At 38.2% G+C, this 27770-nt stretch overlaps 2 long non-coding RNA genes across 4 annotated transcripts in view; one reads left to right on the top strand and one right to left on the bottom strand.

Moving 5' to 3' along the window:
• The window catches only part of LOC116994004, a 43335-nt gene that overhangs the window by 1471 nt on the left and 14094 nt on the right, over nucleotides 1–27770 (bottom strand). For 2 of the 3 annotated variants that reach the window (XR_004417401.1, XR_004417402.1), the window contains exon 3: nucleotides 16395–16501. This is a non-coding gene — a long non-coding RNA (uncharacterized LOC116994004). Of the gene's footprint in view, nucleotides 1–5008; nucleotides 6204–16394; nucleotides 16502–27770 lie in introns of those variants that run through there. The other variant, XR_004417400.1, reaches the window with a different exon arrangement.
• The window catches only part of LOC116994005, a 47506-nt gene that overhangs the window by 5985 nt on the left and 13751 nt on the right, over nucleotides 1–27770 (top strand). The window contains exon 2 of the long non-coding RNA XR_004417403.1: nucleotides 17248–17324. This is a non-coding gene — a long non-coding RNA (uncharacterized LOC116994005). The remainder of the gene's footprint in view (nucleotides 1–17247; nucleotides 17325–27770) is intronic.

Raw genomic sequence — 27770 nt, 5'->3', positions numbered from 1 at the left:
AGAGAATTACAGGCACTTGCTGCTATGCTTCCTCAGTCATTATTTCACAAATGTTCACGCACCAAGCATCAAATCATGCTGCAAACCATGGACTTTGAGACAGAGAAGCAGAATTTGGCACAGTTTGTCATTTGAAAAACCCTTTTCTGAAATGCAGAAAGCAAATCCTTGCTACTGCTTTCTAAGAGGAGGTCTTTTTCCTTCTGTTGACCTGGGTCTTTTTTTATAAATACAGTTTCTGTTAAATCATCCCCATTCAAACACCTTTTCTCCCTCCTTAGAGGTTAAGCTATGTAGAGCCTGTAACATATTACAGTTTGTCTCAGAAATGTTAAACTCAGTGTCTCAGTTCTCAAGATTAGGTGGCACAAGGCCAGTGTAAATTCATTCCTACAGTGGATTCCTCTTTGGCTTAAAAAGTAACCAATCCTGCTAAAAAAAAATCACAAGGAGTGGTGTAACATTTGGAAGCAGTAGAGCCTGTGAAGAGGCAGCACTGCCCTCTGTATGACATTCATATACCACAGTGGAAATATGTTATATGCTGAAACTAATTTTCTTTGAGGGATTAGAGAGAGAAAGAAATGGGTGGAGAAGTTGGAAGGAATTAGATTATGTTTTTGTGATAAGAAGAGAATCTTGGAAATAATTGTTCTCTCAGAAAAGGGGAGAATAAACAGGGACAAAGGTGGGGAAAAAGCTCTTGCAAGGGAACGCATCTCAGGAATAACTGAGAGTATTTTGCATGACATCCTAAGGGGGTTGAAAACATTTCCTAGACTTGAAATAAAAAAACTTAGCCCAGAAAAGAAACCAGCTGTTTCTTTGTAGAACCCAATTCTACTCCTCACTGGCACTGGTATCCTGAAAGCTGTCTAGTCCTGCCCTTTTCTATCAGTTAGTTATGCAAATTCTGAGGCCAAGCAGAATTTGGGTCTTACTTTTCACCACAAGAACTTGACAGATATTTGTTTTTCTCTTTCCATCCGCTTTCTAGACATAATTTCAGAGCTATTTATCTGTTCAGGATTAGCTCTCTGTCTTCTGTCTATAAATCAATATTGGTCTCCATCTTCTTATTCTTTTAATTAATGCTTGTTTACTCAGCAATATACTCAGAGAAGTTTTACCAAAGACTGCTGCTGCATGGCAAATGAAGCTGGGAGGCAGTGGTGGGAAGCGTTGGAAGCAAACTGGAGGACACTGCCTTCTTTATTCCTTTATTGCATATTATATGTCTTCTTTGCTATAAAAGACAGCATTGAAGACAGTCTAAGAGAAAAGGAAAGAGAGTCAGAAAAAGACAAATGCCATCCCTAACTATCTGAATGGCCAGAGCATACATAGGAGAATACATTTATTTACCCAGGCCAACTTAGCTACAGACTGCTTCCAGCAGTCCTTTTCCTTCTGGATGCACAGCTTTGATGCTGTCTGCAAGGAGTGCCTGGAGAGAAAGTTGCTTATGTCAGGATAGTAGAGGAGGGAAATAAGAGAACAGGGGGGAGGGAAGAGAACCTAGACTCATCTGTGCTCTGAAGCTGCCTCAGTCTCTGCTCTCAGCTCACTGATTCCTGATTTTCTGCCCCTTAAAGGACTTTTGTTCATTTTAGTTGTCACCCATCCAGCAGTTGCCTTTATATTCCTAGCTACCATCCACAGCCTCAGGCATCCCACATGACCCTGTTGCCTGCATATCTTGCAAACCAGCAAACTCCTCCTGGGTAGAGACACTTTCACCCTAAATCCCAAACACATTGGTGTACCCTAGTCCCCACTGCAGAGATTACTGACAGCCTCAGCTGATGCCCCATCCTTGGCCTGGTGACAGGTGAGTGCTGGATATGGGTGAAAAGCCCAAATTGCATTACACAGTCATGGATGGACACTGAATGTTGAAATATATGAGAAAGGCTAAGTCTCAGCTTAATAAATTCCATTTTAGGGAGACCTGTCCTTGTGGGTCTCACCAGTGAAACATCTTTCACTGGGCTCTGTCTCAGAAGGCCTGGCCAGCCAGCTGCAAAATCTCACCTTGAGGTATAAAGATTTCCTGCTGACAATCAGTAATAAATGCCGATCTATTAAGTTAATTTAGCCCAGGCTGAGATGCGGAGGAGCAGCTCATGGAGAAATAAGTTTTTTCTTCTGGCAGAGGAGAAAGGAAACTGAGAGCAGAAAAAGACTTTAGCTTGAGTCTCAGTGTCTTGGGGCATCCTCCCAGAGTCTTGGGGGATGGTTTGCTAATTTGCATAACAGGACAATTTACAGAAACAGAGTTCATGTCACAATCTGAGGTGTTGTAAAGCCCAATGGGTATAGGTGACAGGATGCAGTGCTCCTGGGTATGGGTAACAGCCTGCATTTTAGTGCTGTCCCTGAGAACTTATTCAACCACAAATGAAAAATAAAAGCCACAATTACAGGAAGGATGCAGTGGCTCTGAAGAGGACTCAGGGCATTGATGAACTGGACATGTGGGTTCAGCATTCTGATATGGTCACCACAGTTCTGGGAGGAGTAAAAGCAGAATTTTAAGCAGCACAGCTGACATTATGCTTCCACTGTATTCCTTATTTGCACAGGCACTGCTAGAATGCTAGTTCAAATTTGGTGTTGCAGATCAAACACTACATAGATAAATTGGAGAGATCAGAGCAATGAGCAGCGTGCAGAAGCAGCTCCTGGACACAAAGAGTGAAAGAACTCAATGTATTTAGCTTACAGAGATAAACAGTGACTTGGTCACAGTCTGTAATTACAAGAGTAAAGAAGAGAAATGTGGTAATAAGGTCCTTGAAGTCTAGCAGACAAATGAATAACAAAGTCCTGAGTGGGAGATGAATCTAGATATGTTCATGAACCTTCAGAAACATAGCTGAAATTTTAGTACAAAAGATAATTAACAGTTATACTAAGTTTTGTATTTTGCAATGGATCCTCTATCATTGGAAAATTTTAGTCATTGTCAGACACTTTTCTAATAATGGCTGCAGCACAAGCAGGAATTAATTCAGCCCCAGCTTCTGTTGGAGATGAGGTCATGAAGGGACATTGATCAATTTTAACACGAGGATTAATGAACATATATTCATCCCATAGTCTCTGGGATGTACAATTTTAGCATCTGGGCTTAAAAGACCAAGATTCTCACCAATTCTACCCTAAAACTCCCCGACAACTCAGGGAGATGTTCTCTAGAGGAGCTTGAGCCATATTATCAGGTGATTTTAGGAAGGATAAAACATTACTCAGAAAACCAAATTTTCCTCAAAACCTCCGGAGGAGAAAAGATGGTGAGAGCTATTTAAGGCTCTTCTGCTGCCACATGTCACACGTTGTGACGCACTCTGTCAGTGTGGTTACACAACACCGCCACCTCCTCAGACACAGCCGCCTTTCCATGGAGGGCCTGTGCCCCTCCGCCACTCCCTGGCCCCCCACCATGCCAAAAGCAAAGGAATAAAACTCTGCTGATATCTGTCAAACTCATCAATTGTGAAGCAATGATGCATTCTTCACTTCCTACAAACTTCTTGCCTCTCTTTGGCACATAAAACCCTTGCTGTGATCGAAACACAACTGCTATTTTATTTGTATTAATTATTTACTGACATTTGATTTGGAGTTCTATAGAAGTAGTAGAGGATGCTGGCATTGCCTATGAGAGAATCTATTCAGCAGTCATTCCACCTCCTGGCACAGGAGCATGAAGCTATGGAGAGAAGGCAGATAAGCTGCACATCCCGCTTTGCATACAGCCCTTCTGCAGCCTCACACTCGTGAGCAGCCCAGGTGAATCACTGTAGCAGTAGCAAAGTTGGAGGGCTTGAAATGCTGTTTTGCAGTAGTATTTTGATCAACATGAAAAACCATCAAAAAAATAAATTATGACTATGATAGCTAACAGAAACTAGATAGAAAAGCATGTCAGTAATTTAACACAAATATTTTGGGTGGTTTTTGATTGAATGAAGAGCACTAAGCTTAAAATATGTTCTGCTGTGGTTATGATTTCTTTTTTAAAATGTTTCCAGGGTTTAGAGATAAGCATGTGTTTACATAATAAGTTATTGGCATGAATATGAATATATATAAATATATATATATATGCACATATATATATATGTGATAAATAGGCCTACATAAAGCTACCAGGAATCTCAAGTGATGGTTGCTCAATGCTTTCCAGAATAGTACTGTGCCTTGAAGCATTTATGGTTGTGTCACTTTTTTTTTTTTCTTTAGACTATAATATTATAGTGTGGGTGTCTGATTTTGAATGAATTTGTAGTGGGAGGGAAAAACAAAGATCAACTATTTCTGACCTTGAGACTAAAGGAAAATATTGTGTTCTACCATTTTTAAAGTACATGTTCAAGCATTTACTTAAGCAACTCAGAAAACCCTGTGGTTCTTTGATGAGGGAGCCAACTCAGGAGGAAAGGAGCTGTCCCTTGGGTAAACTCTGCTGAAATAGAAATTAAAAGTCCTTCAAAATGTGCATGTTCAATGCACAATGAGGATTCCAGCTAAACACCCCCACCATTCTGTCACACTGAGAATAAACCAGCTTGAGATTCTTAGGCAAAGGGATGTGCCTGCACCTCTTGCTCTCTGTCTGTCGTGCATGGCTGTGTCCTGAGCCATGGGAATACAGGATTCATGGGAATACGAGGAGCTGAAAGCAGCTGTCTCTGCTTTCATGTCCAGCCACTATAAAGATAAACAACATGATGTGACGCATGTGCCTACGAAGGAACTTCAAATGAACATTAAGTTTATAGGTGACAGGATCAAAGGCATCCTGAATTTAGGATGACTTTGAGGACTAAGTTAAAGTTTTGTAAGTGACATTAGTGGTAATGCTGAGTTGGCAAATATACCATTCTTTGGAGAAAGAAAAAAACCACTAAATTTCTCAAGTTTATTTGTAACAGAAAAGTCAAAGATTCCATAAAACATCTTATCTTTAATTTTTTATTTAAATTTTTAATCTTCTCTCTGAACAAACCAAGGGGAGAGGAATACTTTACAATTATTTTGTTAATTCAAACCCATTAATGTCTTCCAAGGCAAGCTGTGTTTTCTTTCTAAAACAGCTCCACATAAAAATATCTCTTCCTCCTCCTTTACAAAATACAAGTGCATCAAGCTTTTCCAGAAACAAAGATCAAATGTGGTACTCAGATCTGTGCCCTCTGGGATTAGTCATGTTTTCAGAAGCTGCTAAGAGCTTTCCACCCTTCTAAGCTGGCAGGAACCCAAAGCACACAGGAACCTGTAGCAAGTTCTCAGTGCAAAACTGCCCTGGGCTGCTTCTATTTGGATGTCTGAGAGCAGTATACTGATACTTTGCTTCAAATACAATTCTCTAATCTCTTAACTTCTCAGAATCACAGAATGGTTGAGACTGAAATGGACTTTTCACTTGGGCCAAACCTCTCCTGCTCAAGCAGTATCACCTAGAGCCAGCTGCCCAGGTGATGTCCACATGACTTTTTGGTGTGTCTAGCAATAAAGACTTCACAACCTCACTGCTGATTGTGGCAGGACTCAGACAACCTCCTGTATTTCAGTTCATGTCCATCGTCCTTAGAACTGTCCCTGCTGCAAAGCGTTCCTCTTTCCATCCTTCCTTCAGGTAATTATGTCCTCTGGAAAGAACTTTCAAATCCTTCTCTTCTTTGGGCTAAATAGTCCTCACATGTGAGATCATTGAGTATCTTCATCATCTACATGGCTGTACATTGGACTTTCTCCAGGATGTCATGTCTGTCTTGTGCTGAACCCAGAACTGGAAAGAGTGCTGCAGGTGTGGCCTCACCAGTGCTGAGTAGATAGGAAGTTTATTATTTCCACTTGCTGGCAATAATTTCTCTAATTGAAGATACTCTTAGACTTCTGTCCTACAAGGGTGCATTTCTTGCTCATATGCAACCTGGTGTTCGCCAGAATTCCTAGGTCATTTCCTTCTAAGGTGCTTTCCAGCTGCTTGTCTTCCAGCATGGGGTGGTTCCTCCCCAGGTGCAGGACTTTGCATTCTTCCCTGTTGAGTTTAATGAGGTTTCTGTTGGCTCACTTCTCCAGCCTGTCAAGATTCCTCTGGATGGTGGGACAATCTGCTGGCATATCAGCCACTATGCCCAATTTTGTGTCATTGACAAACTTTCTGAGGGCAAGCTGTCACATCATCTTGGTCACTGATGAAGATGTTAAACATAATTGAACTTAGTATTACCCCTGGAATACATCAATAATTACTGGCCCCCAGTTAGAATTTGCACTTCCCTGAAAGCCTGGTCATCCAGTCAGTTTTCAGCTCATTGATGTTCATCCAACACAAGCATCAGCAGCTTGTCTATGAGGATCTTACAGGAAACAGGGTTAAATGCCTTATTGACGTCCAGGTATACAATATCCACTGCTTTTCCTCATCCACCAGGCTAGCCACTTCTTCACAGAAGTTTATCAATTTGGTCAAGCACTTACCCTTGGTGAAGCCATGCTGACTACTGCTGCTGATTTTTCTGTCCTTAATATGCCCAGAAATGCTTTCCAAAATTAGCTGCTCCATTCTCTGCCAAGGGACTGAGGTGAGCCTGTCTGGCCTGCAGTTCCTTAGTTTCTCCTTCTCTCCCTTTTTTTAAGATAGAGATTACATTTCTTTCCTCCAGTCTTCAGAAACTCCCAGTCACCATAATCGATTATAGATTATTGCCTTGCAATAAACTCTGGCAGCCCCCTCACTGTTCATGAGTGCATCCTAGCAGGGCCCATGGGTTTATGTATATACAACTTGCTTAAATATTCCCTGAACCAATCCTTTTCCACCAAGGCTACAACTTTCTTCCATCAGGCTTTCTCCCTTGTCTGTGGAATCTGGGGTTCCTGAAGGCTGGTCTTGCTAGTAATGGCTAAAGCAAGGAAAGCATTCAGTGCTTCAGCCTTGTTCTACACGCTGCATAATCAGGTCCCCCATCTCACTGAGTAATGGCCCCACATTTTCTCTAGTCCTCCTTTTGTCATCTGCGTATAGAAACCCTTCTTGCCTTACACATCCCTGGACAGTTTTAATTCCATCTAACTTTCCTAACTTCATCATAAATAACCTTACAGAATGGTGGAAACACTGGCTTTTTGGCATTCTGGTATGATTCTCAGTAGCACCATGGCCTGGCAACAGACATTGTGAAAGCAGTTCTAAATATGAATGTCCCATTCTCATGCAAGAAATGTGAGCTTTTAATAGGTCATGTCCATCCGTATTTCGCAGCATTGTTTGGAAACTTTCTATATGGAAATGAATTTTCTAGGATTTCTAAGAATTGTGGACAATAGGTACCTCCATCCCTTTTAGCAACACATCCTATTTAATTTTGGAAAAAACAGTCTCTAGAATGTATTCTTTACAAGGCAAAGTGAGGGTGATGAATGGCCATACTAGCCAACTCAGCAAGTGGGGCTTCTGCCCTTGATTTTGTTTGGGTTTTTTGCAAGAGAAAGCAAAATCAATCTATAAGGATATGGTGTGAGCATTGTGTCATTCACACCATTTTGGCCATAGTTAAGGAGGTCCAGGCAAATCGTATTTGCTGACTCATTAATGAATTACGTTGAGGTTTGTTTTGGCATTGACAATATTTGCAAAACCAGTCCCATAGTTTCTTATTTATTGGTGGCTAAAAACACCCTTTACATATTATTAGCAGATAAATGGAAAACTGAGCCAAATATTTAAGGTAAGTTTGGATTTGGAGAGTCAAGTCATTTGCCACTTAAAAATTCTAAAACTTTGTCTACTGCAGGCTGTACATCAGCCTGCAGACTAAAGTATTCATAGATAGATGTATTTGACGTAGGAGATACATTCTGAGATACTTTGAAAATTATTCAGTTCAATAAACAGGTTCAGCTCAGCTGAAAAAGAGTTGAATCAAGCAAGACTTTCAAAATATTCTCGATGTGCTTCTGACCAGCTCTAATACTGCTTGCTTTCCCGGAACAATTTATTTCTTTGCTCTTCTCTGAAATAGTGATTTTATTGATTTAGGGATTTGTTCAGGCAGCCCTGTACATGTTATTAGAGTGGCCAAGCAGGCTGGGAACTCTGGGACTCTGGAACCAATTAAAGGAAAGATTTAGTTGATAAAGGGAAAGAAATTAAGTGGGAGATTCTTGGAGAGCATGTATCGGTGACACACCTCTAGTAACATTTAGCTTTTCTCAGTCCATTTTCTCATGCTTTAAGTCTCAAGTCACTTGAAGGAATTAGAATAGGAAGGGAAAGAAGTGGGGTGTGTCTATTTGTGATTGTATTAACCTTAAAGTGTACACCTCCCTGATTTGATCCTCTTTGCCAGATTTTTGCTTGATGGAAGTGCAAGGTTACTTCTGCAATAAAGCCAGCTGTACTCAGGACAGAAAAATTACTGTGGGTGTGAATTAGAGCCCAAGGAGAAGATGCTGTAGATTAGCCTTAAGAATGTAACAGCTGGGAATGCTGAGGTCCTGATTCTCATACTATGGCATAAGCTAAAATAAATGAAGTGTCCAACCAGTTAAGAAGCAATTAAGAAGCAATGTTTAAATTGCCTGTGGTTAGAAGCACAAGCCAGCAAGGGGAACTCATTTTTTTTTAATAGTTCATAAATGTATCTAGTTTAGCACCATTGGGGTTTAGGGTGGTCATGGCCACACTTTCATGTTATGGCCAGAAATGAAAGGAAAGGACCCATAAATATGTTTGTCACTGAGGGTCAGGGAAGACTGGCATCTTGCACTGTACCTTCACAACGGTGAAGTAAGAGAAGGGAGAAAGCAAAAGTTGATGTCAGTGTGAGGGCAAGCAGAAGGGTCAAGAGGACTGCAAAATGCAGCAATACATCCTGGCTGAGCATCTCAGCAGGCAAAAAGGCCGCTTTCAAATCCTCTCTTAGCGTGTACAAGGCAGAAAATTACTGCAAATAGCCAAAGTGTAACTTATCCAAGAATCACAGTCTGTCCCCCTTTTTGGGAATATAACATATTCACAGTGTCAGGCACTCCAAACTACAAGAATGCTTTGTAGATCTCTGCAGATATTGCACAAATGTACAAAACCCCATATTAATCAACTTGGCAGTACAGCTACATATACATAAATTAAAAAAATACACTTAGAAAATAAACTTATTCTAGAAAATTTTAAAAAATAAAAGTAGCTACACAAACTCACTCAGTAGAAACTCATTATGTTCACATAAGATTTGCATTTCATAAAACTTCCCATGATTATGTAACTTGAGAAAAAGACAAGAGTTAAATTCCCTTATTGTTGACCTTTTTTGTTATTTTTTAATAGTCTCAATTTTCTTTGAGGTTTTAAGGAAAAACTTAATACTTTTTAAAAATACTTCAATGGTATTGAGAACACAGTTGAACTGCTTGAGTGTAGCCATTTTTATTAGCTGATGATCCCATACACCTGGGTAAGCAAGAGGGTAGGAAGCCCTGCTCTAGAAGGCAACCCACGCGCAGCTTCTGCTGTAAATTGCCCCATGAAGGAGCTTCTCTCTCCATTAACTCTAAGGAAAGCTGAGAAGGACAGGCTGGCTGTTCAGGTGAGTGGTTTCTAATTGTCTAGGTATGAAGAAGAATGCAAATGCTAAGAGGACATGGGAGAAGAATAGACTTTTCCCTCTGAAGGAAGAGTAAATAGGAGAGTTTCTTTTGGGTTTTTTCCTACTCTACCACAACCTGATAAACAAAATAGGAAATCTTGCTAACACCAGTGATACAACAAAGTATATTCTTGACTCTAAGTAAAGGACTGTCTACTTTAAAGGAGTGCTTGAATAACTAAGAACATATTTCAGGGTTTGCTGAGTCATGGCCTGTGTTAATCATGAACTATGAAACCATCAGATGGTTATATTTGGAAGTGAGATCTTGATAGAATTTAGCTCTTCCTGACCTTCTTTCTTCTGCAGCACTGTTTGATGCACCTGTTTAATATTATGAGGTATATTGCATCTGCATAAGTACCTACAGTGGGATATGATTATCAAGTTCCCCAGATTCAACAGTTTTTCCACTCAGCATGCAATCTCTCCTACTTTTCATCAAACATATCTAAAATTACAGCTCTTAAGGTTTCACTCCTAAGTAATAAGGGCAAGAGCTTTTATCAGAATACTCAGAAATGGTATTTGTTCTGTGGTGTTAATTCTCCAACTTCTTTGGGAGCTGGGTTTTTCCCAACCCAGAAAAAAAATTATTTACTTATAACCTGAAGCACAGCTGGGTAGGGCTCTTCCTTCAAATTACAGTGATTCACCCTTGAAGAATTTATATAAATCTTTGGAATTAAATTTTAAAAGTCCTACTCTGGAAAATCCATGTTGTTCTCATAGAACACCCAATTATATTATTAAAAAAAATATCAAAACCTCACCAAATCACTCCTAAAGCAACATAAATAAATCCACAATAAATGGGAAAAGTTTATTCAATTTTAAAGGCCAAATATTTGGCCTTTGCAAATGGCTATTACATACAAGTTTTCAGAATGGACCAGTTTATCCTAGTCAGCCAACTTTTTTCAAAATCTGAATGTCCTGAGCCATACATTTAATCTATTTTGAATATTACCACATTTCAAGTTAATTACCATGTTTCAAGCCCCAGCTTAGAGGATTGCTGGAAAACCTGCAAAAAGGAATTGCCAATTGTTGTGCTAGATTGGTCAATGTTAAATTAATAATGTTTCACAGCATGTTAAGTAAAGCATGCATAAAAACAATACAGGAGGTTTTGTTTTATATAGGAGCAAGGGAAATCTGTTCTGGAAATAATGCCATTCAGGAAGTACAAATATCTTCACCATTCATCTGCAGTCAATGAATCACTTTCAAAGGTCATAAGCCTTCTATGTGGTTTGAGTGTTCTCCTCCGCCTCATTTTTCTCATTATTTTTGTTCTTTTCTTTACCACCCCTAGTTATTTTATTTCTGGAAGGATCTCCCTTTGGTTCCTTCCACCTTACATTAATCTATAAATTAGATAACTATACTTCCTTCTTCCTTTTCTTGGTGTCAGTACATTGTGTATGTACAAATGGAGGTGAGGTTTTTATTCTGCCAAAGAATAACTACTATTCCTAGACACAACTAATTAATCAATTGATCTATTGGTTATTATTATCATATTTAATCAAATATAAGTTAATTACTTGCAAGTCCCACTTTTATTCCTTTCATTATTAACTTGCCAGTCCAATCTAATACCTCATGGGGAAAAACAATTTATTTCTGGTTGCCATATTTCTGCTGTGATCACCTGAAACATGTGAACACAAGTGTGCTCCTAGAGGAAGGAAGCTTTGTAAAGTTCTCTGGAGTCTGCTTTAAGAGACAAAATTTTTATTTAATCAGCATCTTTATCACTGTCAGCAGAGGAAAATTATCCAAACTACCTTTTGAGAACCTTTTTACAAGTATCAAAGGTCATCTCTACCAAAGTCATAACTTCACACAGGGTTTGCAGGATTGTAAAATCACTAGGGACCCTTCTTCAGTGTAATCCTCCTTCTGTGTTCTGTGGTTTTTGAGTTCATGAAGCAATTAGTCAATTAAAAGGTATTATGGTTGATGAGTTGTGTTTTCATTAAGATCTCGGCCATTAGATGCCATCATTTTCGGGGAAATTTTTTTCTCTGACTTTACTCTGATCAAAAGTGAATGTTTTATAAAATTTGATAAAATTCTACTTGGTCTCTCTAGAGTGAGCTCAGAGTATGAAAAATTATTTTCATTTATTAAGTTTTTCTGTCCTGTTCCAGGCAACCAAAAAATACCAAACTCAAAGAAACACAAACTCTCCTAATCAAAAACATGTCAGTCCTTACAGATGACTATGTTAATCTGTTTAAAAAAATGTCAACTTTAAATTGGAGTGTATCTCTTCAATAAAAAAAAAGTTGAGAGACAGTAAATATGTAATAGCATAATGAAAACAATGCATACCTAAGATGAGGATCCATGCCAAAAGATCTAGAATTCTGCACAATGACACAGCTGTTCATCTGTGTATGGTGTGTTGTATACATCCGAATAATCCTTGCCACATTTGACTGGAAAGCACAATCAATTCATCATAATTTGTAAACTCTATTGCAAAGCCTCTATTCAGCAGTGTCAGATCCATTTTACAAGAAACAAGCCAGCCATAGTAATGTAGTAAGAAAAACTACTTGGATTTAAGTATTCTCTAATCAGAAAGGGTTTTATATGAAGCTGCTGATGCCTTGGAAAAATCTTGGAGAGTGTAAGTAGTGTCCTGTTATGTATAGCTTCTAAATCATATTCCAGACCTTGTGGTTAGGTATCAGATCCCACAAGCAGTTGATGGGACTAGCAGGTTTACATTAAACCTCATTTTAATTATAGTTTCAACTGACTATGTGGAGACGGATGAATGAGAAGGATGGAGAAATTGCTGGTTTGCCATGCCTGATCTCAGTTCTAGGCATTGTATATTCAAAAGAGGGAATGCCACTTGTGCCAACTGGTGTATGAATTCAGAATAATAACTGTTTTTTATGTTTGTTTTCAAGGGAAAGATCAATTTCTGTTGTTTCTACTTAAAGCCAGACAATCCTAGTAAAGCCTAGAGAGGCTTGTGGAACTCTCTAATCTCCATTATTTTTTGGGCTCTGCATTTGGTAACTGACAAAGTCCTCCCTCCTGATCTTTCCCAGTAACTTGCAGGTCACCTTGGAATAGAGGTCCCTCAGTTACCTCTGTGTCTGTAGCTACCCAGCAATAATGCATCCTGCCTTTTAATCACAGTGAGAATCCCACAGAGATGTAGACATAAAGCATAAAGGTTCCCATGAGAATAAGGGGCATACAGAAGGACGTATTTTTAAAGAGGGACTGAGACCTAGTAGTGTCTCAATATCTATAAGGGTTTGGAGTCTTTTTTTTGTGCTTGTTTGTTTGTTTTTGTGCTTATTTTGTCTTTTTGTAGTTTCTTTTCCTTTACGTCACTGCAGTAAACTGAACTGCATCATATTATAATGATAGAGGTTTACCTGGAGAATCTCCCATTTCCAGAATGAACCAATTAAAGATAAGCTGAATATATTGCAGTAATCTGTTCCTGTTTGTGTAGTACTTTGGCTAATGTCAGAGAGTAATAAAGCCTGAAATAAAAAGGAGTGTATTAAAAATTCATAAAGCAGCTGTGTATTTCTAAAGTAGACGGTGGGATTTTGGAATTTCAATGAATGCTTGCATCCGGTTGTGATTTGGGACCTGATTTCACTTCATAGCTGTAAATCTAATGATGTTAGTGACCCTCCAGCCATAGTTCTTTAAATGATGGCTACATTCTGTATGTGATTCGGAATATTAATCTTGAAGGAGTTTATATGCAATATGGGGTAGTTAAAAGAACAATACTCACAATCCTCTGATAAAAGGGCTTTTTATGATTATACGGAGCTGCCATCTGAAACATCAAGCTCATAAAATCATAGCTGTTTTTTGTATCTTTGTACTGTGAAATTGGTGAATATCTAGCCTTTTGGTTTTCTTAAGAATGCATGATGAGGAACGGTATGTACATCTTAAGGCTAAGTTGATTTCAATGGATGTGAAACAGTACAGTAATTTCACAATTATAAGCCGCACCATTTTGACTAAAATTTTGGTCCGAACCCAAAGTGCGGCTTATAATCAGGTGCGGCTTATATATGGACAAAGAACAAAAAGTTGCTGTTTTAGTTTGGAAGACAGGTGTCTGCTGAGAAAGGCAGGAACTTCTCTGTGAAATGGAGAATGTAAACCCCCTCTCTCCAAATTATTATAATTTGGAAATCAAGGGGCTTTCAGGCAAAGATATGGGAATTAGGAATAACAGTTCTTTTCTAGGGAAATTAAAATAGAAATACAGAACTACAAAGAAACAAACTCCAAACCCTGACAAAGTCAGAGTACAACCTGACACCCCATCAGGCAGGATGTTGGTAGCAGTCCCATTAAATGGTGGCTGCATCCTCCTGCAGTGACAGATGTGATTCAGTTGAAGCAGTGCTCCTGTAGAAGGTGCAGTTTCCCTCTGGATGTCCAGTGGTGATGTGGAGAAATCCGGTTTTCCACTGGAGTCCAGTGGAGAAAGGGGCTACCTTAGTGTCCCAAAGCCTCTGTTTTTATCTTGGTAAGAAATGTTGGGCTCTTCCCCCTGGCTGGAGCAACTTCCAATGGGGTGCAGTAATTTTATCAGTCCCACAGTGGGACTCAATGGCCATTAGCAGAAAATGACTGGCTGGAGGAAGGATGGGTTGTGAAAAGATAAAGAACAATGCCCAACCCGATTTCAATGGATGGCCCATTAGCAGAATATCTGCCATTGAGATAAGGATCACTGCCCCCACCCTCAACAGATGGTGATAGAACAGAAACCTTTTATCACACTCTGTATTGTAAGGTACGGCTTATAATCAGGTGCGGCTTATATATCGACAAAAAAACAAAAAGTTGCTGAAACCCAGAAGTGCAGCTTATACTCAGTGCGGCTTATAATCGTGAAATTACTGTAATTTTCAAAGCTGGTGTAATTATGAACATTAGGAAACTGGAATAAGCAGCCCAAAATATTGAAATGAGAATGCAGTACTTCACAGATTGTCCTGAGATGACCCAACATAAAAGTGGACCCATTATGTTTTATCCTCTCGGATGTAACCTTTAGATTAAAAATTATGACCTTGATTTTCTTCTGTTTTGTGTTTCCTCTTGTACATATAGATGAGAGTTGAAAGGTGTTCTTGTGTGAGAGCTACAGTGCTGAACGTTAAGTAGTTGTATCTAAAAATATTTTTGAAGAAGTAAAGGTCTTTCAGACAAATTAATAATAGTCTATTTTGGTTAAAATTAAGAAATTAATCTCACATTGTCACATAAAAATTCCTTTACTGAGGTACCATGATTCAGAGAGGCAAAATAACTCCATTATTATTAGACAGTCATTTATACTTAAAAGTAAATAAGCTATAAATAGCAGCAACAGTACATGCTTGTGTCTGCAAAGGCAGTTATGTTGCAACAAGTGAATACTTTAGTATGGAAAGAAATATCATGGAAGTAAGAAAAGAGTATATTTGTAAAAATACAGAAATTTTCCTAAGTTGAATTTTAAGACTTCTTTTGCTCCAGTATGTTTCCAGCAAAATTATCAATCAGTGGAAAAATTCAGGAATTAAACCAAAACAAATGGTAAAACATACTTAAAATTAAAGGGAAAACTATATAAAAGTTATACTAGCAACATCCTGTAACTGGCCCCATTCCAGCTGCAGGATTTTTTTTGGTTTTGCCCATAAAATGCAGGAAAAGGAATTACTTTCCATAGTCTTACCGAGGCCAGTATCTGTTGGTGGGGGGGGAAAAAGTAATGTAATGTGCAAATGAAGGTAATGAACCAAAATTTTCAAGCTTTTCAGGGTGAGGCCTCTGAGCAGCCTGATCTAGCTGAATATGTCCCTGGTCATTGGACTAGAAGTCACGTAAAGGTTCCTTCAAACCCAGACTATTCCATTATTGAATACTATGTTAAAACAAAATCCATGAGAATCCTATTTTTTTCCTGTTAATCGGTCTCAGAGTATTTTTCAAATAGTTGCAAGTTTTAAGGTTGACTTCAGAGAGCTATTGCATAGTTTAATGTTCTTTTATTGCGAATTACGACACCTATCTCCTGCCAAACTCTCCATAGCAATCTGTTGGCATTTTGTTATATTCTTCTCCATGCAAAACCTTGTTCATTTATTTTATCTGAGTGCAGCCTAACTTCAATACACATGATGCTGCAGAAACTTAACTCCTCCAAAAATTACTATTTCTCTTAAATATGCTTTTTCTGTGTTCTTCCATCTGCTTCCCATACTTACGCCCTATATACACCTAAGCCATTCTGCATACTGCCAGCAATGTCCAATCCTTGGTTATAAAAACTAGTGACTTCAAGCAACAGCAACTGAAGTCAGCACTGCTCAAAATGTGTTTTCACATGATTAAGACACCTTTACTTTGGAGGTGACTCATTAAAATTTCAGGTTGCAAAACCATTCTGTTACCCAGTTCATCTAGCTTGATCAAAATTTTCGTAGCTTTCTCTCTGTTTTTCCTGATCAACTCTTCTTTTGAATAAAATTTATTTACTTATATGGAGCTACACGTTATACCAGGTTTTTCCCTGCGTACTTTGTTGCAAGACAAACATAAAAAAAAACCACAGAAATAAGTATGATACAATCTACATCTGATTTTAAAAGCACATAACTTGTTTCCTGAGTCTGGAGTATTTTTACTGGGATGATGCATAATTCCCTACTCTGGTGGCTTTCATACCTTGGTTGTCAGAGGGAAGTCTGTGTGCAACACACCTTGGATCTGCTCCTGTGTTACTGTGTTCCCAAACAGTACCCAGCATTACTGAGCAATTCGACTCTGTACACCTTTGGCAAACAGAAAGAATTGATTGTGGGTAACAATATTACTTCCTTGACTGCTGTAAAAAAACCTAAAACCAAAATCAAATAATGTTCTTTTTTTTTTTTTTTTTAAAGAGTCAGAATTATTGTACTTGGATTTGATTTATTTCAATGAACTTTTTCAGCCAGGTGCATATAATTATTTTCAGAGTTATTTTCCACTTTGCAAAGATTTTTCTAGTCAGCTCTATCTGAAAATGCACAGAAATGCTCCCCCAGCCCCTGACTCTTAGGCATGTTAACCATGAAGCATCACAGCATGCCATGTTAGTGAAGAAAACAAACTCAATTTCAGCTTCTGAAGTCTCTCCATTACAGTTTTACAGATGTTCAAAGTAACACCAGTGCCTTTTTTTGTTGTTGTTGCTTGAATGAGAAATGTCTGTCCATTTTCTCATACTCATACTCCAAAGTAAATTTCTGATCAAACGTTAAAATTCCTTTTGGGTAGAAACCAAGCAAGTAATATTCCAGCCCAAAAGTTGATTTTTTGTTTTTCTGAGTTTGAGAATAATTGATTAAAAACGAAAATCATTCTGTTCCCTCAATCAAAGACTTAGTTGGCAGTATGATCAAATAACAGACTAGTGTGATAAAGTGAGATTAGCCAAGGAACGTGCTCACTAAAAAAAGAGCTAGAATTAAATGTAAGGTATTATCAAAGTATAATTGTAACAGTGTGTTAAAAGCTGCTAAATCTTTTTTTTCAGAGAGTGTTACCCATCCTTCAGACACAAAACACTCCCAACACAAAACCTTCCAAAAGTTGCAGTACCTGCCTATTCAAGTAAGTACCGAGAAGTATTTTATTTTCAAAAATGTTTGTGTTTGAAATTTCCTTTTGGGAGTTAAATAGGAGGTGAAAGTTGGGACGTGATAGCTGAAGAATGTATTGACTATAGTGGTGCTAATTAAGGAACTTTTGCCCTGGTCTTTCCTTTGGGAAATTCATGAATCACCTGAAACGGTCTTCATCGAAGACTAACAATTTTTAAAAGAAGTCAAATTAAAAGAATTCTACGTGAGCTTCCATCGAGAGAGCACAAATGTACTTCTCAACATGTAGATTATACGTACTTACTCACCTGGATGCCCTTAGCAGATCCACACTTATGCTGAAGTGTTATGAACTTCATGGAAAAGTAAACATAAAGTACGGTGTTCAAGATTTTAAGGAAACAGATTCCAATGTTAAAAACAAAAAGAAAAATCACTCTAAATATCCCAGACCCAACCACCCCCAACCTTAGTAGATAAGGCTTTCCTGCTTTCAGATGATGATAAAGAATTCTGAACATTTCTGGTCCCACTCATACTACACTGCCAGGTACCAGAGCCTGAATGGTGACTAATGGAGTGTTTCTGCTCTGAATTCAGACTAGGTTAGGGTTGGTACATTGTGAGCTTGCTGTATTTAGCTTTTCGTGGCGTCAGAACCTGTGACTGGCTTCACCAGCCTTACTTTGAGTGCTTCCCCACTGACTGTGCAAGTTCATGTGTAGAAGAATTTTGTTTGAATCAGTTAAGGCTGACTAAGTATGACATCCATGCAGACAAAACTCTTGAAAGCAAGAAAATGTCAGGTTATGGACTCCTCTTAAAGGCACCTCAGTGCCCACACAACACATTTCCACTGACATGAGTAGACTTCACACCTTCCCCACGGAACTTCCTTCTGCCTCCCAAATATAAGGGATCCCATCCAGCTCATTAATTTCACACTATAGAACCCCTACACTGTAAGCCTAGCTCAACAGTGAGTATTTCATAAAGTTAGTAAGGTTACAATTATGTGACTGTGTGAGATTTTGAAATAAAGAGGAGATGGGGGTGTTCGAATTTTATTTATGCTTCAAATTTGTAGTTCAGAGCTGTCCAACTGACAACAATTTTTTTTTTTTTTTTAATAGAATAACATGCAGGATCTATTTCTAATTCTATATTTCAGACTACCAGCTTGGAGTAAATATTCTGCATTCATGTAACAGGTGATAAATCAGGACAGTTGGTCGGAAGTTTAAATGAGCATAAGTAGTAACTGAGGAATTATTAGGCTAAGAATATGAATTGAAAGATGATGGATAAAAACAATGGGTGATTTTAATAAAAGATAAAAATTATACTTGGTTTCTGCTGAGTTACTTTTGAAATTATGTGCTGGCTAATGAGAGAAAACCTTTAGTGTTATTTGATAAGGCATCCAATTCCAGTCTTTTATATGGTCTTCTGTAGTATTACTTCTTATTCTCTACCTAATATCTGAATATGAAGCAATACTTTTTAAAAGCACCTGGTCACATTTATTCTGTCTGGAGTAAGTAGCTCACATTAATTTTGAATGAAAATGAGAAATAAAGTAAGTAGTAATGAAATTTTAATCACCTGAATATTTCTGTTGTTTTGTAGGCAAATTGGTTCCTTAGACTCATATTAGCACACCTATTTAGGAACTTCTGCATACAGAGTCACAAGGGATAGCTACAGATTTACAAAATCACTCAGAGGCACTTCTGCAAACCACCCTTAGTTCAATAGCTTTGAAGTTCTGTTTACTTCTTTTTTTCTTTTAAAGGATTTTTTTGTTGTTGTTGCTTGTTTGCTTTACCACTAACAGTTTGGGGAGTGTTTTCCATGCTATGTATCTACTTTCAACATCAGTTGCTGTTGATTGCTGTTTTTTATAGTTCAGGCATTCTGGGCCCATCCTTACCAAGCCAGGTGTACCTGGTAAGACAGAATAGTTGTGAAAGTGTCATCCAGAAGGTGTCAATAGCAGTTCCATGTGATTTGACTAACCTTTAGTAATAGGAAATTTTTTAATTCCTGGTAAAATAAGCAGTTTTCTTTTTCCTTCAGTGATTGGAGCCATGCAAATAACTACTCAAAATTGAGTTTTCTTACCAGACTTTGTGATCTTTAGAAGTCCGTAAAAGCAACAGCTAAGAAAATTAATGTTGATATCTGGTATTAAACCTTCTTCGGAGGAAGTCCTATGCACCGTCCATGCTGCCATTGACAGTTCTTTAAGGTTTGACAAATATGTTGAGTGAACCTGTTTGTTCACCACAGGTACAACTGGCACAATTATAAGGAGTGCCTGTTCAAACAAATATACCACACCCTCCATATCAAGGGTAAAGCCCAGCTCCACTGGGGTTAATCCTTCTAATTTTTCATTGATAATGCTTTGTTCCAAAGTGCTTAGACTTTCTGTTTTGCTCAGAACAATGTATTGGTGTCACAGTAGCTGAAATATTCACTGGACTATGCCATCATCATATAAGCACCCATTAACATAAATTCAAACTTCTCTTTGTGCCATATTTCGTGGCTAGTTGTCTCATCTCTGAAATTTCCACCTACATAAAAACTACTCCTGTAGCTACTGAGACTTCTATTAAAATAAGTGTATACCAAAAATGGATAGACAATCATAAAAAAATTAAAATTAAAAAATTAGTTCGTAGAAAGCCACGGTTGATTTTTGATATTACTAATACTGTGTTAGAGTGCTTAAATCTTAATATTCTACTGGTGGTGTTTACTGATGGTTCTTGCACACTGTCTGTGATCTCTATAATCTCAAATGCTAAAGGAGGTGAAAATAGTTATTATTTCAAGAGTGCCAGAGAGATACAAAGATATTAGGGAAGTTTTACCTTTTAGCATTTGTGTATCTGGGGTACTGCGCTCATCCTGACTGCACACAGATACAAGCATCCACGCAAATGCTTTGTTCCCTTATCTGCAATCCAGCACTTTCTTTGCCCTTCTAGAAATCTATAGTTTTATCATGATTCTCATAGTGTCTGTCATCCCTCTGAAATTTAGTCACCTGGTATTATCAAATAATATGTACAACTCTCCTTAGTTTAACAAAAAAAGGTAGACCTTGTCCTTGCATTTGAAAAAAACCCCAAAATCTAACCAACCAACCACTCTTCTAAGAATGTCAAAAGCATTCAAGGTTCAAAACATGGACTGGACTGTGAATACAAGGAATCAAATTTATCCTCATCCATTTACAAGGATGTAGGGAAAGCTGATGTGTTAGAACTCTGTTTATCAGAGTACCAAAGCACATGATTAGCATTAGGCACAAGCGACACATACACTTCAGTGTTTCAGTTTAGGTCCATGATTTTTGATGTGATCAATCAACATTAACGTATTTTTTTGTGAATAGATGCTTAGTCTAAAATACAAAGAAAATTAGTGAAGCAAATAATTCCTACAGTATCTCAGTTTGCTGAAACAGAACTAGTTTAGAGGGTTAGTATCTGTATTTGAAAAAAACTGGAAAAAAGCACACTGAACAGCTGTTTCTGACAACAGGGAAGACACTTATGCAATTTATATTTGCAATGTTATTTACATGTGGGAATAATACTCCAGAGCCCAGTATGTGAGCTAAAGAAAGTAAACATACACCCAATTTGTAAACTTTTAATATCCTTGTTTTACCATAAAAATAGACTTGTAATTAGTTCCCAGGAGTTCTGGTACAATAAGATGAAATCTAATTTCATACAAGATGAACAGAAGATTGTTGCTTCAGCTGAGACTTAGACAAGCATGCCAAGACCAATAAAATGAATGGGACTCTTCCTACATGTTTGAATGGTTTTAAATCAGAATAAATAGCATGAAATTGAGAGTGACTGACAAGCCTGACACAGATATAGAGCTGTATCACCAGACCAGAGGATTTTTTTTTGTCCTGTCCTCAGTATCGGAAGTTGCCGTGTTCACATAAGCCTACATTTTTTTACCAGCTAAACAAGACAGGATGGTTAACTGTTCTGAGAGAGAGAGAAGGAAAGAAAGAAGTCCTAAAACTTAAGAAAGTTTCAGGTCAAGAAAAGCATTACAGTACACAATGTCCTTTGATTTCAGTCTTACTGGATCTTTGCTAAAGACCTGTAAAAATTTAAAAATTAATAACAGTCATCCCCACATGACTGCTAATATAAACAAAATACCAAAATAAAAAGCAGGCTTGCAAAACCATTTCCAAATCACAACACAATGTGATGAGCCTCTGCACATATAAATTATATTTAAATATTTAAAGCAGTTTTAACAACTAAAAACTGAGTCAAAACCAGAAACTTTATGAGCATATTTGGTATAAGAAAATAAAATGTCTATGTGGAAGAGCTTGAAGCTTTTTCTGCCATAGGCATTAAAGACAGTTACAGTTTTGGCGTTTTTTTCTTGTTTAATTTAGATGATCGGCACAGATGTTTCAGAGCTAAATTGTCTTTTTTTGTTGGCAGTATAGGCATGGTCTCATTACATCCTCTTCCCTCTCATCAACAGCTTTAGATATTCAGATCCAATTTTGACTAACTTGAAGAAAAGCATGAAGGTTTTTTTTTTTAATTTTGTGATATTCGTAATGAGCTCCAAGAAGATGCTGCATGCCCAAGGCCTTTTCAACAAATTCCCTTGGGAAAATATTCCAATATGTCCTTGTATGTATAGATAACACATTCAAAATATATGAGAAGGATATTTCAAAGCATACCTGGTTCTGTAATGTCTGATACAAAATCTTTGATGATCTTTTCTACTCCCAAAAAATATCATACAGATTTTCTCTGCAAATGAGTTACTTTCAGTATCTCTGTGTAAAGTAATTGAATTATTATCAGTTCTGTAATGAGTCCCTCTCTTCCTACTACTTTCCTTTTAATGAATTATTTTGCTGTATATTACTATTCCTTAATATGGCTTTTGGATTTATGGCATGGATGTAAGCTCTCAAACTAACAAGTTCTGTTTTTTACTTTACCTCCTCTGGTAATGGACCCTTCCTATAGAGAGACAAGGATTTCCCGAACGTGACCAGAATATTTTTATAGTAAGGTCTCTAGCTCTTAAGCCCATGTAGTTGGTGGTGTTTAATTTCAGAATGGATGGGTTCTTTCTTTCTTTCTTGTTATTTGGTTGGTGAGAAGAGGATGTCTTGTACTAGTTTAATCAAGAAAGATTATTATATAACATCTGTCAGATTGACTTGTACCATATGGGCCCTGGGCCATCTTCTGTAAGAGAACTTACAGAGACATCTCAAAATGTCTGTGAAAATAGAACATATTTTTAGAATTGTAGAATACCTCCTACACTGCCAAATGAACCTGTCAAAAGCGCATCTTGATTTCTTCAGCTCGTACAACTCATGCTTGTTTGCAGTAATGATATTTATTGACCAAAAGTGGGTGGTAGGGGTTTTTTGTATCTGCTTTTGCAGATGTGAAATTAACAGTATGGAAGGATTTTTAGGTTTTTTGTTAGGGTTTCTTTTTTTGTTTCTTTTTTTTTTTTTTTTGGCGGGGGAGAGGTTCTGAAGTGATCTCTATTTTAATTTTACACGTGAGGAGGAAAGCTAAAAGAGACCAAGTAACTAAGTAATGAGTAGAAAAGAGGAAAACAAAAAGTAACAAAAGAAATGAAAAGCATTTACACAATCCAGTATTGTTGTCAGGATACAAACACAAAGATTACACATACTTGACCCTATTCCTGGTCCAAAACTAGACTTTCAGTAGCAGTAAGAAGTAAAATTTTGAAATAGTAATACTCAGTTTGGGAGTGGCAAAATGCCATCTTGGCATGGAGCTACTAGAGCTGCCTTGAGAAGAGTGAGGGAAATAGGCAGGAGTGCAATTCATCTGTCAGGATTAGAGGGTCTTCAAGGGACCAGAGGGGACTGGAAGAAGAGGATTTGAGAAATACAAGGAGAGCATCTAATGGCTCAGTATGTGGATTTTGGACTTTATATGTTTTATTTACCTGGCTATCTTTGAAGGATAGTGCAGTCCTAGCCCACTTGCTATGGTAGGCACAGAATCTCCTATTGCTGAACAAGCAGATGTTCTATCTAGTTCCTAAGAAGAAAGTAATCAAGCAGTTGGCTGCTAAAATCTTGGCTGCTAGGATATGGAAGATAATGAAGAAACCCAAGCATAATTAAGAACAAACATATTGAGGTTATAAAGAAAATGAAAGTGAAAGTCCAGAAAATATTCTAAAAGTGAGTGTTGTCATAAGTCTAACAGTAATGTGGGTCTTTCATTAAGTGATGTGTTGATGGAAGATCATTTTGTCTGGATGTATGCACTCACACTTTTCTATTTGAGAGCATCAGTGTGAACTGAGAAAGCATCATTCACATCTTGTAAAGGAATCACCCTATCAGTGTTCCATGAAAATGTGTCTTGTACTATTCCTGCAGTCATCTGGCTATTATCAGATGCCTATCAGTTCTGGTAACCTACATTCATCAAGGACTAGATTTTTAAAGGCAGTAAGGGCAGGACTATAGATGCTTACCAGCACCATGCATGTACTGGTGTAAAGAGCCACTGCTGTTCATTAGTTACTCTCCCAGATATCTGGAGTGGAGCTACAGTGCACAAGGAGAGGAGTGCACGAGTGTCTGAGCTCTGCCAAGTGAGCTGGTATGACAATATGGTGCAGCACATGTGCCAGCATGCTGGTTTAGCCTCAGGAAGCAGCTTGCCTGTGAAAGGAAGCCAACGTGCGTGAACTAATAAGGTTTACATCTCAGCAAGCCCAATGAGTTTGGGATGACACTGTGCTGATATGACTACAGTGTCGACCACGCTCCTTTTTGCACTATGGATATATAATTTTTGTCTATCCACTGGCATCTTCTTCTACCTAACATTCCAGCTGTTCAGAGCCTGAGTTCAAGGCACAGCCCTGAAGGTGCTACAGGATTTTAAAGTAGTAGAGAGAGCATCTCATAGCATTTTTCAGGGCATACCTGATACTGTAGTATGTCACGTACCCTTATATTTTGGCACAAAATCTCATTCTGAGACCTTACACTAGGCACAAACGTGACAGCTTTCTAGTGCCATGTAGCTCTGAGTAGGAATATAGAAAATGCCATTAACAAGCAGATGTACCAACACTTGCTCCAAAAATGCATGTCTTGATAGTTGGATGGGTGGGGGGAGGAAGGGAAGACTGTAATCTTGGTAAGTGCAACTGGGAGTTGTTTAGGATTATGATGTTTACTGCCTTCTTGCTTACTGCTCCTCTCCATGTAGCTGCTCAGTTAATCCAGTCTGTTTAAGGCAGAGCGAACTTCAGGGACTAGAAATACTTGAATTGTGTTTCATCAATTCTTACCCAAGAATCAGAAACTAACAGTTGAGCAACTTTTTAAATTGCGTCCTGATGTTATAGACCATGTTTGTTTGAGAGTTATGCCCTCAACCACTGGCCTTTATTCACTGACTCTTAGCACTGAAATGCAGTGAGGGAGAAACATTGTCAATTCAGGCAGCACTCCCCTTCAAAGGCTGCAATAAAAAGCTGAAGGGTGGTCCCTACAACTTCCAGGAAAAGTCTTTACCCACCTGTGGGAGTGCTTACTCTAGAGCAAATACTGAGGAGCCATGTGATGAAGTACTTGCTATCAGGAAGCAAATTCAGGCAAGAGTTTATGCAGCTGAGACTGCCAGAACACTGGGCAGAAGCAGCAGCAGCAGACCATTGACTCAGTGAAAAGTATGGAGAGTTAGTTTAGGATGCCACTGCATCAGAGCTGTAATTGCCTGAAAGCAAAGATTTGCTTAGCCTGTGCTAAATACATGTTTGGCTGCAAACAACACTGGCATGACCTCTGAATTACTGAGTGAGCTGATAATATTTTAAGATGCTTTTGGAAGTGGTCGTAGTGCAACTGCCAGATGGTGGAAGGGCAGCATGGCTCCCATCAAAACACAGCTGAAAGGCACAGTTAGGGCAGCACATCTCTGTGTGATGCTACATATAAGGCAAGAGGAATTCATCTGCTGGTCACAGGCTACTGAGGGCTCAGAGACACCACCCAAACTTACCCCAGCGCAATAACTTACACTGCTATAACTTAGTATTTGATCTTCATGTTTGGTTAAAATTCTCTTCAACAATTTTTCTTTGGGGCTAAGGGACTTCACTTTTGTCATTTCTCTGTTTCTGATGAATAACTCCGTGAGTAAATGAGATTTATGAGTTCTCCGTGTGTCCTAGCTTTCAGGAAATTTACATAATGTAGATTTTTTATATTTGAGATCAGTAGGGAAGTGCAGATTGATTAATATGTTGTACATGTAATGCAGCCATGCCTCCTGACTTGGCAAATTAGGCAAGTGGTCCGTCCTGATCACAGCATGGAGCATGCTACTTGCTAAAATCTATCAAAAATCAGGAATCTTAGTGGACAGTATTGTGCCACCCAAACAAGCAGTCCTTTATAAAATCACCTAAAAATCTGATCCCTGCTTCCTGTTACTCAAAGTGTCACTACTACTACACATGTGGTAGTGCAGGCAGTCGTTTCTAAGGTGTGTTTTAAAAACACTTAAGATACCCACAGCTGGCATAACTGGTTGCATGTAGGCAAAAGCATTACATATCCAAGCTTCCACTTTAGATGGTCTTGGCCACCACCCAGTGCAACAGGAGATAACAGATACTGTGGATGAGAAATGTGGAGCATTTCAGAGGGCCTAATGTCAATTTTGCATTGATCTTCAGAGAAAGAGAAGAGATTGGTAGGAGACCTTCAGTGCTCAGATGCAGATAAGAAGCAGTATCACAATGCTGACATGAGATGTGCTCAGGATAACATATGCTTCTTCTTAGCAGAGATTTGTAGCTTGGATACAATGCCATGCTAATATGGCCATGTGATTGCCAGAGAACTTGGAGTACAGGCAAAAATAATTTGAGTACATCTATACCTACCACATAATCACACAGGCAAAAATGCATTTGAAGCTACTTTATAATTTTTTGTTGCAGAGATATGGAATTTTGGTGCATCTTCATTGTTTCATTAAACGCAAAGACGGCATCTGCTTTGAACATAGCGGGAAGAAAGTATTGCTGGCTACACCAACTCTGAAAACCTGATAGCAGCTTTTGAAGGCAGTTGTTGCCTTTGAGGTAGCATTCCAAAAGGCAGGTTATTGACTGATAGGCAATTACAAGGTTTTGATTTATTTTCACAAGGAAGATTTGAATACAAATATAAATATTGCCAAAGCAAATTGCATAAATGGCAGACTGCTTATATAACTCTGGATATGTGTCATAGGCAAGCACTTACAGAAATTCAGCAAGTTTCCTTCATTAAGTACAGATTAATTCTTGCTGATCTCTAGCTTCAGCTGCTTCAGATCCAACTGAAAATGAGTCTGCAAAAATGTGTATTTTCTCATGTCAGTTTGAAAGCTTCTGAACCATTGATCAAACAAATTTGGAAGATCTTAAAACACGCAGCAAAGGGAAAACAGTCACGTGTATTTCTTGAGCATAAATTGGCAGGAGGGAAAGGTCATTCTATTGACAGGCTGCAAACAAAGGGCACTTCTTTTTTTGGCAGCCTCAAACAAAAGTCACTCTTCCCTCAGAAGTGTAATATTTGTGAGCTCAAAAATGCATTACAACAATGGGAAAAAGTCAAGAAATGGCTCAGCCTGTCCAGAAGATAGAGGATGTACCCTGTGTCCATTGTCCCTACTCTTCCTGCTTCAATATCTCCCACGACAATGGTGAGGCACCTGCTAACACCTAACTGAGCAGCCAAACCTTTAATCTGTCGGCTATCAGTGCAGAACTTCCTTGGAAACCAACCACTTAGGATAAGAATAGGAGGCTACTAACAAAATGTGGGTATTCTGAAATAATGGTGTTTGCAAACATGACACAGCTTTGAGAAATGGAGCTCATAGTGAAATAGCTTACAGTTATTGTTTTAGGCTAAAGCCCTGATGAATGCCAACACTCCATCCATTAGTATTTTGATGATTTTCCTTACAGACCTGTGTGTAAAAAAAAATAACAATGGCCTCTTAAAATTTGCTCAAGACAAACAACATATTAATTTTATAGTGATAATGGGTTTGGTGTCTAAAATGTGTCTATCAAAGGCATACAATGCTGAAAGATGTCTTAGGGAATTTTATTAGGATTGGCAGTGGCCTGTGGTAAGATTGAGTCTACGGTTACTGAGATCATCTTGGCTTTTATGTTGCATAAGTTAAAAAATATTTGCTATGCAGTAGCATTAATAAATAATCATTGTGAAAGATTGGCTTTTGCTATTTTAGAGGTAAATATAAGCATGTTTGCGTTATTTCTACTAAGTGGAACAGACAGTGAAACTTCCTGTTTTCCAGCAGCCTAATATTAACATTTATTTGGCTAG

Source organism: Catharus ustulatus, chromosome 3, assembly GCF_009819885.2.
Source record: "Catharus ustulatus isolate bCatUst1 chromosome 3, bCatUst1.pri.v2, whole genome shotgun sequence".
Classification (NCBI taxonomy): Eukaryota; Metazoa; Chordata; class Aves; order Passeriformes; family Turdidae; genus Catharus; species Catharus ustulatus.
Note: the sequence above shows the minus strand (reverse complement) of the source record. Positions and strands in the feature narration are given on the sequence as shown.